The 14,175-nt window shown below is 40.8% G+C and overlaps 1 long non-coding RNA gene across 2 annotated transcripts in view; it reads left to right on the top strand.

The window, feature by feature from the left end:
• LOC121929458 overlaps window positions 1-13,794 on the top strand; it is a 29,573-nt gene extending 15,779 nt beyond the window's left edge. The window contains exon 4 of one of the 2 annotated variants that reach the window (XR_006103673.1): window positions 13,509-13,794. This is a non-coding gene — a long non-coding RNA (uncharacterized LOC121929458). Of the gene's footprint in view, window positions 1-9,134; window positions 9,255-13,508 lie in introns of those variants that run through there. The other variant, XR_006103672.1, reaches the window with a different exon arrangement.
• Window positions 13,795-14,175: the final 381 nt, after the last annotated feature.

Genomic DNA, 14,175 nt, shown 5'->3' with positions numbered 1-14,175 from the left:
TGCAATATTCTAGGTTCATAATATGACTTGTTTTGTTTTGTTTTTGAAAAAGAGAAAACCAACTGGAAATCATTCTGTCAACATGTTCTTTATAATAGTATTCACTGTACAGACATATACACAATATAGAATCATAGACTCACAGAGCTAGAAGAGACCACAAAGGCCATCCAGTCCAATCTCTTGCCATGCAGGAACTCACAATCAAAGCACTCTTGACAAATGGCCATCCAGCCTCTGTTCAAAAACCTCCAAAGAAGGAGACTCCACCACACTCTGAGGGAGTGTGTAATATCAGGCAGAAACATAAAAAATTGTCACATGAGGTTAGTGGCAATGGGGAATATAATTCAAAGGTTGGTCTAGAGCTTGGAAAAATTTCAACTCCAACAAATTATGGCCTAAAAAAGTAACTTTTCCAAACTGGGAAGAGTACATGCTTTGCAAAAAGGCTCAGCCAGCCAAATGGTCACATAATCTGATCTAGTATGAGGCAGCTTCTTACATGTACAACCAAGCATATAGCGAATTCAATAAGGCCATCTTTAAGACTGTTTCCAGTAAATTAGGGACAGGTAATATCCTGTATAGTTTAGGACAAAGGTATATAAAGATCCACTCCAGCCACATTTACCAACCCAGATCTTAGAGATTTTGTTCAAATCTTCTTCACCAGATGATCCTACTCCATGAAATGTAATGGAAGCAATAGCCTTTTCAGTGATGGTACCCAGACTATGGAAAAAAGAGTCATTTGTAAATGATGATTTAGCTGTTGATAATCAGATAGATCTGTTATGTCTTTCATCAAGATCCTCTGACATGTAAGCAAGTAAGATAAAGGGTGAATGAGTAAAGGGAATATGCATATATTGGTGTATAATAATTGCCAGGATCCATGACACTTAGGGACACATTTGGAGATTACATGTTATGAATACTGAAAATACAACAACATTCAGCACTTAAAAGAGCTAAAGATCAAAAGTGCTAAGATTAAATAGTTTCCAGTGACCTACCTGTCTTTTATCCATTTGCACTCATTTCTCTGAGATGTAAAATGATACTCTTTGGGATTTTCCCACTTCTTCTCTTCCAGCCTACTTATTCTCTTCACTTTTACTAAAACTGAACCTAGCTTAGTTCTGTGTTATCTTAGCATTCTTAGGCTGCATCTGCACTGCAGAAATAATGCTGTTTGACACTTTTTAAACTGCCATGGTTCAATGCGATGGAATTCTGGGAACTGTAGCCCTCTGTCAGAGAGCTCTGATGTCACAACAAACTACAATTCCCAAAATTCCATAGCATTGAAATATGGCAGTTAAAGTGGTGTCAAATGGCATTATTTCTGCAGTGCAGATGCAGTCTTAGGCGCGTTATAGACGGGCCTAAGCGGCGCCGTCGTCACGCCGTGAACATGCGTGAGGGGTGGTGCTTCCGGATGCGCCTTGCCCCTCACGCGTATTCCGTACGTCAAGATGGAGGCGCCCTATACAGATGGGCGCGGCCATCTTGACGTAACGGACGCTGTGCGTCCGGACGTCCAAACCCGGAAGAGACGTCGCAAATGCGCACTTTGGCATTTGCGGCGTCTCTTCCGGGTTGCCGGAAGGAGCGCGATTTGCATGCTCCTTTTTTACAGCGCGGGGGAGTCGTGCGGTTTGGCTGCAGCGGCTTCCCCGCGCTGCAACCGGCAGTGGCCCAAGACCGCCCCTTTCCTATCTTTAAGGGAGTTTTTTTTACAGTAAAGCCTTAGTTTTTTTCTTTAACTATTGGTCTATTTGCTTCTTACCTAGAATTGCATGCACACACTCTCCACTGGTGAAGGAACTGCTGGTACATAGTGGTAGATGGGCTCCTATGACCTCTAGTCAAAGGGAAAATGAGTGGGTTGTCCAGTCACACTGACCCTTACTTCTGGATTATATTTGATAAGTGCCAGTTTGGCTTGCTGGGCTCAGCATGTTTGCTCTGCTTTCCTCTGCTGCTAATTTACACAGCTTTCCTTTAACTTTGTCAGGGTTGTTATGAGTTTTGGATGCACTTTGAGGACTTCAAAGAGGAAAGTGTCCATCTTTGAAAGAAAGGAAATTATTACCTTTCTAAATGATCTGATGCTGATTTGACAGCCCCCCGCCCCAGCCACTGAGGTGACTCAATCATCCACCCCCGACATCTCACAAAATTCACCATAGCAATTGTGTTCTGGATGTGATTTGGAGATAAAGGAAGTGGGGATCATTAAAGATGCCCTCTGACCATATGATGTGGTAGCTTGTGGTGTGCTATTATATAAACATGATTTGAGACAGATGGCTGTTAAAAAAAGTCATACTAAATTTTCCATTTCACCGCAGCCAGCTCCCCCCACCCCATCCAAAGTCAACTGCTGAAACTTGTCAAATGTTGCCATTTAATATATGAGTCACCCTAAGAGCTCTATTTGTTGCTGCAGCATGCTCCGCTTCTAAAGAAGCAGATGTTTCAAGTTAGCAGCAAGAGAGCTAAACAAGTGCATGCGAACGGCAAAGCACAAATAATGTGTTTCATTACCGATATTTATAGCTGTCCACAACTATCAGCCTTTTTTATTTGAAAATTATTAAAGCAATTACAATTACTGGAGGATACAGCTAGGAATGATGCATGCCGTGCGACATGGGTGTGGAAGAAATTGCAGCTGTTCCGGTTCCATTTTTGGATGGATTTCCACATTAATGGTGCCAGCTGTTCTCAAAGGTTGTATGACATTGAGCGGAAGTGATTTGCCAAGATGAGTCTCCGGGTCATTTCTGAGTAGATGTAGGTGGGCAAAATGTTCCCGCTGTGATGTATAGAAATGAAGGCTTCTGGAAGCAAATGAACCCCAACAAAAGGGAGCCAACACTTCATTATTCCTGGAGTGATGAAAAACAAGGTGAAGAGGAGATTAAAACTCAGAATTTGGGAAATAATACTTTTTGGACTGCAGTTCCCATAATCCTCCAGCCAGTCCAGCCAATGGTTGGAGAATTCTTGGAGCTGTAGTCAAAAAAAGTAACATTTCCAAGCTTCACAAACCTCAGTTGCAGACAAAGTAGCTATAGTGAGACCTCTAATCAGAAACATGGCATTCTACACTGGACAAACAAGGCAGACTCCATACAAGAAGATAAATGGACACAAATCAGGCATTACCCGCAATTCAGTTTCAGAGCATTTCAGCCTTCTGGACATACAATCTCTGACTTACAAATAGCACTTCTCAAAAAAGGGCAAACTTATTATGTGACATCCATTGACACAGCAAAATCTACATGTGAAGCAGAATGACATAACAGATGTAGCATTTCTTCACCTCTCCTGTAAAAAGCTCCCTGCAAATGGTAAAACAGCACATTAGGAAGAAACGTTGTTAAGCAGATTTCTCCTTAACACAGTAGTTTTCCATTGGCATGGTGATCATTACATCTCATTCACAAGTGTCAAATGGCATTATTTCTGCAAGTGTGGATTTGTTATCTTGATTTTCGACGTTACTGCTTTGGGTAGATTTGCAGGATGGTTAGGCTCAGCTTTGGTTTTGCTATTCTTCTTCTTATTATTATTATTAGTACTAATATCCTGCCAAAATTGGGACTCAAAATGGGTTACAGTTTAAAAGCATAGTACAATTAAACATTTACAAAAATGACAATTAAACTTACAAAAGTGACAAAAGTGCTATTTCCCTGACTCTGCCCCTATCTTGCCTTTCTGGAGCAAAAATGAGTAGCTTGTACAACAGAATATACCACAGCTTTAACCCAGCCTAGAAGCAGGATGGAGACCTGTGTGTCTACTCAATCTCTGTTCCTCTATGTGTTCACTCTTGATGTGCAACTTCAAGGTTTCTGCATCACATGGTTTTTTAACAAGACTTGGAGTGCACCATCCCAATAGATATTGCCTTCAAATCAAAGCTCATCCTCTGATAGCTTTTAAAATAAAGAATGGTCCCCTATAACTGTGGTTCTCAAACACTAGTCCTCCAGATGTTTGGAATTTCAGCTACCAAAATTCCTGATAATTGGCCATGCCAGCTCAGCCAGACAGGCAGTAATAAATTAAAGTAATGTAGGCCCTGAACAGACAGACCAAAATAAAGCTGCTTCGGGTCACTTTGGAGGTATGCTGTTTAAATGACACATGCATCTTAAGAGGGAAGCAGCTGCGCCAAAGCTGTATTCCAGTCCTTAGGACTGGAGCGTGATTTTGGCGCAGCTTCCAGCTTCTTAGGACGCATGCATCATTTAAACAGCATACCTCCATAGTGACCTGAAGTAGCTTTATTTTGGCTTGTCTGTTCGGGCCCGTAGTTACCTAAAATGATGTGTGTTTGGTGTTGTTGTTGTTGCTGTCTTCAGTATTAAGGGCATAATAAATTTGCATTCAATTGTAATGCTATAAGTAGTAATAGCTGTTTTGGTGTAGTGAATAATGTAATCTAGGTATTCTATGATGTTATTTTACAAATAATTTTTTAGACATTATTAGAAGCATTTTGAAGGGATTTTTCAATTTTTTATGTCTTTCTTTCAATCCCTGGTGTTCGAACTCTTAATGAATTGCAATATTGTTAACCACATCCATTCTCTTTCAGTCCAAAGAGTTCCTAGTATTATCATAAACAATTAATGTAAGGGAAACTTAACATGTTAAAACTATCCTCTCCCCAACCTTTACATAAACAGATTACATTTTTCAAGATCAGTAGCTGTTAACAAAATTTAAACATTTTCTATTTACATTTAAATTTCTATTGCAAAGTAGGACACGGAGCAACCTTAGCACCATACCTAAGAGAAATCAGTTCAATTGACAGACAACAAAAATATTACTTTGTAGGAAAAGTGGGTCCAAAAATCATAGATCATGAAAACTATCCCCCTTTTGCGCAAGTTGGTGGCTTTGAACACAGACGCAAGTTTTCCAAGTCACCTACGTGCAGGAATGGAAGCCATTATATGTGATAGATGGGAATTCTGGATTAAACACTGGGGAATCAGGCATACCATCAGAATCTGGATATTATTTCTCAGGGAATTAGATCTTCAATAGCAATCTTTCAGCGTGGGAAAGATTTGCTTATATCCCCACCAGCAAAAGAATCCGCTCAAGAGAGTAGGATCATTCCAGGGTCTTTTATATCTCTCCAAATATTTTTCTCTAAAGTAGAAAGGTTGGACAGACCTGGCATCTCATAGCTAAGTATTTATGACCTGGTCCAAAAGTTAATACTACCAGGATTCACATTTCTATCTATAAGAGGGATTCTGCCTTCATCTAGCCCTTCCTCCTCTCACTCCCCTGTCTTAAGATACATATTGTCTAAAATTCTCCAGTTTAATGCAAAACATGGGGTTAAAACTTTACAGTGTTTTATAATTAAGCATGTTGATTAATTATTCCAGAACTGGGTAACTGAGCTGGCAAAACTGACCCCCTTTCCCCTATTATTGTCTTATTTAGGAAACACCCATTCATTTCTATGGGCTTTGACTTCACTTCTAGTTATTTCCTGAGGTCTTTCTACTCCTTCCAGTTGCTTTGGTTATGTGGCTAATTCTCACTTCTATTTATTCTGGGAGATTCCTTTTTTCCGGTTTGGACTAGAGTGAATAACCCTAAATTCCACTGTGGGTGCCAAATGCTGTTTTCCATTACTGGAAAAATAAAGGTCTGGCTTTTATTTGGGACTTGATAGGTCTTTTGGTTTCCATTCCTGCGTGAAGGTCTGAGCACAGTCTAAATTGCATGCTTTGCTCTTTCGGATGGGTGTGGGGCTTTCTGCTTTGGCAGGTGGGATCTTAGAGCTGAGTTGCACTTGGTATGACAAGTCTGATTGCTGGGTGCACATTGGCTGTGTGCTGTCCTTTTATGAATCCAGCTTACAAAAAAAGTCTTGCCATCTTCATGTCTGATGGGGCAGCAATTCAACCCATGCATCTCCTCACCCACTGTCCATCCTGCCTTGACCAACAAAAGAAATAGAAAGGTCATACATCACTCAATGAAGCAACCTTCCATAAAAAGACCAGAGTAGGACTGGTTTGCTCACATACCCTCCAACATTTGACAGATTTGAGACACGTATGACCAAACAACATCAGAGTGTGGTCAAGATGACAAGAGTTGTTAATAAGGAAGAATACACAAGCTAAGAGAAGCTGTAGCAATTTGCTTTTGCTTCAGCCTGCTGGGAAGGGGCAACATCCTGCCCCTTCTTCTCCTTTCCACTTTTGCAGCAATTGAAGCAAGTTGGAGACAAAGGGAGAAAGTGGGAGCAGGAGAAATTGGGGCATTTTAAAAGCAGCTGAAAAAATGAGAAGACAGAGGATTAAACTGCCACATTGTGACAGTCCAAGGGTATGAACTTGTTTGAGCTAGAGCTTGGAAAGGTCACTTCTTTCGACTACAACTCAAAATTATAGAATCATAGAATAATAGAGTTGGAAGAGACCACAAGGGCCATCCAGTCCAACCCCCTGCCATGCAGGAAATCCAAATCAAAGCATCCCGGACAGATGGCCATCCAGCCTCTGTTTAAAGACCTCCAAGGAGGGAGATTCCACTACACTCTGAGGGAGTTTGTTCCACTGTCGGACAGCCCTTACTGTCAGGCGGTTCTGTATATCTGTGTAAAGAGAGGGAAATGGACACTATTCTAAGTAGGGACTGGGAAAATAGGCATTTTTGCTTTTTTTCCAAATCCACATATTGCAAACTTTTGGTTAAGTCTGATCAAAATGAATGGACAATAAAATTTCACTCACTTCAAGTATGGGTGAGCATGTCTGTCTGTGTCACTTTCTCTGCCATTCAAATATTTAGAATTTTCATACATTCTGATAAAAAAAATGAACTGAAATGAACATTTCATCCATCCCTAAAATGCATATTCTCTTTCATGGGATCAGTGCAGGGACTATACTGCAGCTGCTTGCAAATATGCATAATGCTGATCTGGAGCACTCTTTCCTGCACTTCCTCATACATGGAATTTATATATCTATGGAAGAATCTATAGAATACCTACTGACAGTCATTTAAAACCAAATGCTTACCTGCTATGTGGGAGATTCTGGGAGATGTGGTCCAAAAATAACTTTTCCAAGCTGTGGAACTGACACAACCATTTATTCTTCATCTCAGCAGGCATTATTAGTGTTAATCTGATACCTGAACACTTATCATTTTCCCTCCAACATTTCACACATGAAAATGGGGACACATGAGGACAAGCAAGATTAGAGTGTGGTCATGATGGCAAATGTTATTAATAAAGATCACAGAAGCTAGCAGAGACTGTAGCAGTTTGTTTTTGCCCAAGGCTGCTGCCACACTGCAAAATTAATACAGTTTGACACCACTTTAACCATCATGACTCCATTCTATGGAATACTGGAATTTGTAGTTTGTTGTGGCACCAGAGCTTGCTGACAGAGATAGCTAAATGTCCCACAAAACTACAAATCCCAGAATCCCACAGCATTGAGCCATGACATTTACAGTGGTGTCAAACTGCATTAATTCTGCAGTGTAGATGCAGCCTGAGCCTACTGGTAAGGGCAAGATTCTGTCATTACCTTTCCCTTTCCTTCTGCACAGGTCAGTAAGTGCAAGGTACTTTAAGCACATTGATCTCAGTTTGCAGCAACTGAAGTAAAGAAAAGTGGAAGGAGGAGAGAGAAACTGGCTAATTTTAAAAGCATCTGGAAAAGTTTTATGATGAAGGATAAACTGGCACTCTCAATGTGGGATTGGGACTATGGCAGGATATGCTACGCAACGTTCACCTAGGGAACAGTCTTCATTTGGGACATTTTGGTTCAACTGTACAGCTCATGGCTATAGCAAGGCCAGGTTTTTGGCTTCTTTGCCCAGCATATACACTTTTTTCTACCAGCTTGCCTGAGGAAGAGTTCTGGAGAACTCCAAAGCATCTCCACTCCTGTGGAATTTGCATTGCTCCTAATAAAACTATTGCTCACCTGCTGATTTTTTATTTATGTTCTGTTCTCAGGGATTATTGAAGCATAAACTTGTCTTTCAAAAATGGTTGCCAGGACAATTCTGTTAGTTCCAAAACTATTTTAGAAACCAAAGGTAATATCCCACATTAAATAACTTGGATTACAAATTACTTTCCAAAAGTAAAATGAGTTTTCTACATTCCTAGATCTGTGCAGAAGCTAGAGATTCATAAAACTGCAAAGATGTTGTCTATACAACACCCCAGGTTGAAGAGGGAACGTCTAAAGTTCTTCTGCTCATCAGAAGTCAATGGTTAGCAAGCTGAGCAGAATGTAGGAACCCATTTCTGCCTACTAAACACTCCAGGTTGTAGCCCTGGAAACCAGCACACCGGTCTGTTTCTGGTTGTAGCATGAGTAGTTATTAATCCACCCCACGAATAATTTCAGGTGTTTCTCCTCATAGCTGTAGACGAAGACTCAATGTCTACCAAGTAGGGTGGAGTTACATAAAAGTTTGGACTTTTTAAAAGAACATTGTAAGCTCATCAGCTGCACCTCCAGCTGTATATCCCTTGTGCTAGTGGGCTCCATGTCTGCATTATTACTGCTTGTTTTGGCGCATTCATTGTATATAGTGCTTCATAAAGTTTCTTGGCTAATTGTAGAAACTCTTCCATGAGCTCAGTCCCGAAAGTCATATTTAACATTTCTGCACCTAACGTATTGTAATTCATAGATTCCAGGGGAAATGTGAGCATAAAAATTCTTTCAATCACGTGTATTAGCATCCAAATGATTCACAGGGAGCATTTTTACCCCCCATATGCATGCCTAGGGGATTTGCCAGAATTTCCAGCTTGACCTGGATAAAAGAGGGGCTCTTTTTACTCTACTTACTAGAGCTGCTAGAGAATCATCTGGACCATGGATTGGGCCCATGCTCCTCGTGCGATAAGCTCCTAAAGGGTTTCTATATTAGCTTTTAATGGGATAATTTATTTACTTGTGTTTTAATCATAAAACATACTGTGCTTTTATTTGTATTTATTTAAATATGTCATGATTTGTGTTGTGATGCAGTCCTGGGAAGAATAGCATAGAACATATGTTAAATTATTATGTTTTTCTTTGAAGGTTCCTCTACTCACTATTCAGAAGTACCTGTTCAAGGACTGCATTTGAAAAGTTCAGACATGGAAAACCTCACTGTGATCTTTAAGACTGGCATCCTACCCTTTAATAACTTCCTCAGGTTAGCTAACAAAAATGGTTTAAAACAATAATGTAATAATAAAATCTTATTCCCTGAAGTGAAGGAAATGCATAAACTGGGATAGGAGAGGAACAATTGGTTGGCTGAGTGTGGAGGAAGAACATTCTCTTTTCCTGTTGAAATTTTCTCACTTAGCCTAGAGCCAAGGTAGAGACTGTTACCCTCCAGATTTGTTAGATCACAACTCCCAACAATCCTAGTCTGTATAGTTAATGGTGAGGAAGGCTACGAACAGCAGTCCCACTCTCTCCTGATTTGGCAAGGACAGTCCTGTTTAATTCCATCATCTCACTAGTTCAGCTGCTTTTAAAAAATCTCTGTTTCCTTCTCCTCCTTTCACTCCCCCTTTTGTCCTCAGCTTACTTCAGTTGCTGCCAACTGAGTTCAAAGTGCAAAAGTAGCTTGTACTCAGTTAACTCAGCAGTGGGGAAAAGCAACAGCAAAAACTGGCCCTTCCCAGCGGACTCAGGGAAAAAAGAAATGTTACAGCTTCTCCTAGCTTGTCTGTTCTTCTTCAGTAATAATATTTCCATCTTAATCATACTTTGGAGTTGCTTGGCTATGCATATACTGGTTTTAATCTTTGAAATGTTGGTAAGTAAACAGACCAACAAAATGGGGGGGGGGTATTAAACTGGTGCCCAATCATCTGAAGGTATTAACACCAGAAGTTGATCCACCTTTACAGATAAGATATTTCAAAAGCCAGCTTCCAAAGATATCATCACCAGGCAGCTATTCGAATGGACTTCTTTTCCATTCACCTCATCTCCTATCTCATCTTTCAATTGATTTTTTCAGAAGTCATCTTTCACTTTGTTCCTGGACTTTATGTGAGGAATATAAAGGTCCATTTTCCTGCTAATGTTAAGCACCCTGCATACTCTGCACTATATTAGGGAGGTCCTTATTTTCATATCTCATATCTGGAGATAGCATGTTTTTAAGAGATCAATGACATTTTAGGAATGCTAGATCAGGTTCCCAGGAAAGGAATATTTCCCCCAAGGCATGTGGACATCCAGGTAAACAAAACCATCAAATCCAAAGTGTTCCTTCCTTCCTTAAAGTAATATGCATTTCCTCTCAAAACTTGAGACAAAGGAACTCTTTGCACCCAAAGCAGTAAGCCAAACTCTCTGCCTAACCCTTGTTGTGTCCCAGCCAAACTTCCCCATCCATCCATCTCAGGGATATCACGATCCAATCACATTTTTTGTCATACTAAAACCATTAACTAATCTGGAATCCCACTGCTGATCCTGAGACAAGACATTCAGCCTTTATTACCTGGCCAGATAACATATCGCTTGAGGCTAATCTTAAGGTAAAAATATGATTTCAAAACCTAACCTCTGCACACACAGCTGCCATACACACCCACACTTTGTGTATGTTCTGTATTTCCCTGAAACTTCTCATACTGAGTCACTCCAGCTTTCCATAGCCTTCTCATTGGGCAGGTAATTATAACCCCACTGCAAAATCCTAAAAACTCTGTTATCCCCTTTCCATATTTCTATTTCTATTACCTCTGTGTGCTGTGTCTATGTGAATTGTTATCTTGTGTGTGTGTGATTGCACTCTGCATTTTTCTAAATAAAAGCTTCTTAATTCACCAAAGACCTCATCCTCTGTTAGTACTGGTATACACTTATGCAAACAGTCTGAAGGTTACCTAAGCATTTTTCAAAAATTAGGGGCAAAACAGACCGGCACAATACACCAGCTTGGGGACAGTGGGGAGGGGGGTGGCGTTTAGATGACACATGCCCTGAAGCTACCCCCAAACCAGTTTCATGCCATCCACTTGACCAGACAGGAGCCAGAATTGGGGTGCTCTGGTAGTGCTCTGGTAGTGCGGTGTTTATATGCCCCCATTCCACCCCATTTTGCCGCTTCTTTTTGGGCCAGAAAAATGCTGGATCGGGGCCATGTTGTGCGGGTGTTGTGGCACCAGTCTGGCGCTCAAAGAGGTGGCATCAAGCCACCCCTTTAGAGCTGCCTGTACTAGCCATTAGTTTCCCCAACATTTCAAGTAACACTGACAGTTGGTGGAGTCCCCTCAGTGCCCCCCCCACCTGTTCTTTGGGTAATATTACCCTGGTCTGAAAGACTCTTACAGATCCCACATTTGCAGCTAGTCAGTGGCTTGCAGAAGTTCTCCTCTAAACTTGATCAAATGTCACTTTAAAGTAAAGCAAATAATAATGTTTTTAATAAATTATGAACTATAGAAACTCAGTTACATGTAGGTGAAGGAAGAAATGTTTAGAATCCCACTGTGATTTATGTACATGTGGCACACAGATGTTACTCTGAGCTCTTTCTCTTTCTCCTCCCCCCCACCTTCACTTTTATATATTTGGATTGTATATATCTTTTTTTCCCTTTCATTTTCATATATTTGGATCACATCTTCTCTCCCTTTAGCCCTCTTCTGTCCCAATGTGGTGCTTAATGCTTTATTAAAACTCCCTCTAGAATAAAATGGAAGATTAATAATTATCGATGACTGAAATTTGGTGTCTGTAAGTCACAGGCTGAAAGATAAATATGATGGGAATATTTTAACCTATGTATATTCAACCCCAGACAGGTAAGTTCCTATAAGACTGCCTGTGTTAACGTTACCAGTGATTTATGGAGATGACATCTTTGACCCCAATTTTGGTTAGTCTCTTGCAATTTCTTTTATTGTAATCATCATTCTGCTTCTACCTGGGAGAATATTTCTTATCAAAAACATTGTGAAAATTATGCAGCAGGGAAATATATAGAAAACTATGACTACCACACCAGATCCAACTTTTCTTAGACAGAAACAGTTTGGCCAAAGTTATCCATGCTCTAGTATCCTAACTGTACTCCATAATGTATATGGAGCCATTTTTGAAGACAGTTAAAAAGCTACAGTATTTGTTGTTCTGTGCCTTCAAGTAATTTCTGACTTATGGCTACCATAAGGTGAACAAATATAGCATTAATATCCCATGGAAGTAAACTTATACCCCAATTTTTGCAGTATAGACTCAAATCATATACGGAGAGAGAAATACCAGAGGTGTAAGTGGGGTTCAGGAAAAGAAGAGGCATTGCACCATAAAATAATGGCGTGCACCATGGAATTCCAGAAGCAGATTGGCATGTTCTTCATAGACTATAGCAAAGTCTTTAACTGAATAGATCACAAAAAACTATGGAACACTTTTAAAGACATTGGAGTGCCACTACAGCTATAATCCTGATGAGAAATTTATACTTAGGACAAGAGGCTACTATCAGAACAGAATATGGAAAAACAAAATGGTTCTCAGTTGGCAAAGAGGTCAGGCAAGACTGCATCCTCTCACCCTATCAGTTCATTTTGTACACAGAAAATATCATATGAAGATCAGGGTTAGACTCAGAAGGTGGACAAGTGAAGATAGGAAGAAGGAACATTGACAATCTAAGATATGTGGATGATGCCATACTACTTGTAGAAAAGATCACTGACTTGGAACCATTACTAAGGAAAGTAAAAGAAGAAAGTGGAAAGGCAGACTTACTGCTGAACATAAAGAAAACAAAGATAATGACCATGGAAGATCTACATAAGTTCAACCTAGATAATGAGGAAATTTAAATAGTTAAAGAGTTCCTGTGCTTGGGATCAAACAGTGATAAGGACAGTGAAAATAAGACACCTAGGAATAGGAAGAGCAGCCATGAAAGAACTAGTTGCTGTTGTTAACAGCTTTTGAGTTGTCCCCTACCATGATGACCCTGTGGATGAAACACCTTCAAGACTCCCTGTCATCCATGGCTCTGCTTATTCAGGGGTAGGCAACCTTTTTGAGCCAGGGGCCGGGTTGCTGTCCCTCAGACAACGGGGGGCCGAACTCAAAATGGCACCCGGAGTGGCGCGGAAGCTGCGGCGGGGGTGGCAATCGGCGGCAGGACTGGGCTGGGGCCGGTCCCAAGGCCTCGCTGGGTCGGATCCGGCCCGCGGGCCGTAGGTTGCCGACCCCTGGCTTAGATCATGTAACTTCATGCCCATGTCTTCCCATCTATCCAGGATATGGTCTATCTCTCTTTCTACATACCTCTAACCTTCCTAGTATTATTGTATTTTCTAATGAGTCATGCCTTCTCAGGATGTGGCCAAAGTATGATAGTCTCAACCTAATCACTTTGGCTTCCAGGCTTGATCTGTTCAAGGACCCATTTGTTTGTTTGTTTTGGACTTGCAGGTGGCCACAAGATTGCACTTATTGTTCCTGGCAGGTTTGGCTCAGGCATCTTCCTTTCGCAGTCCTTAAACCTTTCTTTATCAAGCAGCAAGAGTAACACCAGCTTGCTCAACAGAGGGTTTGTGCACATCAAGGCAGAGAAAAATCCATCTTCTAAGTCAATCTCTAGCATGTTCAGGCCACCTGCACTGATGTCCAGTGCATGGAAAATAGTGGCTTTCAGTGGTTCTAAATAGCAGCTGATCATGCAAGACAAAGCTCAACAGATCTTGGGTGTGCTGAAACAGAACCAGAAATCATGGACATTGATCTTATCTTGAAAAAACTCTATGAGCTTTTGTTGCTTTTCTTTTCTATCTGCCCGCTATCGAAATGTGTGCGTAAACAACAACAACAACAACAACAACAACAACAACATGCAAATATATTGATGCAGATGGTTATGTATGGGTCCAGAAAAAAGAAGGATGTCACAACGTCACAGCGACTTCCTTGTTCGTTGCAGGAGAAAAAGGTTCATTGCATGGGGTCATTTCAGGAAAAGAAGTGGAACAGATGATAATAGTTGACAGAACCTCTCTGTCTTTGAGAGTGCACAGGTGAGTAACATGAAGCCCTGCAGATGGTGTTGGGTTGTGATGCCCATCGTCCTAGATAGCATAGCAAA

Source organism: Sceloporus undulatus, chromosome 4, assembly GCF_019175285.1.
Source record: "Sceloporus undulatus isolate JIND9_A2432 ecotype Alabama chromosome 4, SceUnd_v1.1, whole genome shotgun sequence".
Lineage (NCBI taxonomy): Eukaryota > Metazoa > Chordata > Lepidosauria > Squamata > Phrynosomatidae > Sceloporus > Sceloporus undulatus.
Note: the sequence above shows the minus strand (reverse complement) of the source record. Positions and strands in the feature narration are given on the sequence as shown.